Source organism: Schistocerca americana, chromosome 5 (genome assembly GCF_021461395.2).
Source record: "Schistocerca americana isolate TAMUIC-IGC-003095 chromosome 5, iqSchAmer2.1, whole genome shotgun sequence".
Classification (NCBI taxonomy): Eukaryota; Metazoa; Arthropoda; class Insecta; order Orthoptera; family Acrididae; genus Schistocerca; species Schistocerca americana.
In genome coordinates, this window is record NC_060123.1 from 618,047,748 (window position 1) to 618,049,008 (window position 1,261).

A 1,261-nucleotide genomic window follows, 5' to 3' on the forward strand; every position below is an offset into this window, starting at 1 on the left:
ACCATTTACGGAAATAAAAACAGATGGTATTACAACATTTAATGGACACTATTTCGCTAAAATACTTTACCTAAAAACATGAAACATTTTAGAAGATAAAGATACTATGTTATATAAAGAAGAAGATAAAGCTGCAATAGAAAATATAAAAATGGGTGATATAGTTGGAAAGATACAATTGAAGGATTGCAAAAGGTTAGAAGATTTACAAGATGGTTTAGATTTTATCATTTCCAATATTTCTGTAAAGACATATCGTGGAAAGGAAAAATACATTCTAAAATTCAAAAATATACAAGATTATTATTGTTCTAATTATTGGTTAGAGACAGAAATGGAAGATAAGAAAATTGATCTAAATTATAAGATTAAAGTTAAACTAGATAAAGTTAAAGCAACACCAAATAATCACAATAATCCAGGGAAAAGCTGCACGGTCATCAACAGTAACTGTTCTTTCGAGAACAAGTTACTCTCTTCATATATATAGTTAATGGCTACCCAGCCATTGACCTTTGTCTGTGTGAATGCGCACAGGTTATCCAAACTCTTACGTTAATCGCCAAATCATGCACGAGTAACGAGTGGTTGGGAAAATGTCTATAATGTACAATACATATGTAGAATTGTGGACAGTTGGGAATGCGAGTCTCACGGGAAGCGTGCAAAGGATAAACCCTGCAGTCACGCTATTCATCTGTGTCCTCGGTGGCTCAGATGGATAGAGCGTCTGCCATGTAAGCAGGAGATCCTGGGTTCGAGTCCCGGTTGGGGCACATATTTCCAGCTGTTCACATCCAGGTATATCAACAACACCTGTCGGCAGCTGGGGCTTTCAGTTAGTTATCATTTACTCCAGGGAAAAGCTGTGTGGTCATCAACAGTAACCGATTTTTCGAGAACAAGTTACTGTCTTCATATATAGACTTATGTTTGTTGTCTAATATTTATGTGCATATTACAAATCGTCGGTGATTGACCGACAGTTAATTTGTTATATATTTTTATTAGCCTATTTTAGTTGCTTCGAATTTATCTGGAATAACTATATTGTACTGTTTAAAAAACTGTAAGAACTGTAATGGTGGATATTCGTAGTTAAGTCCAACTAAACTTGCTATATATTTGCGAATATAGTAATTTCCAAAAATATAACAAGGTCGATTTAAATTTTCATCCTAAATAACTAAATGATAACAGATACCATTCTTTTCTATAGTCTTCTTAGGTATGTAAACTAATAAATCTGTTTCCCAAGGTG

At 33.8% G+C, this 1,261-nt stretch overlaps 1 non-coding gene across 1 annotated transcript; it reads left to right on the forward strand.

Moving 5' to 3' along the window:
• Positions 1 to 702: 702 nt before the first annotated feature.
• Positions 703 to 776, forward strand: Trnat-ugu. The gene has a single exon. It is a non-coding gene; the product is annotated as a tRNA-Thr (tRNA).
• Positions 777 to 1,261: the final 485 nt, after the last annotated feature.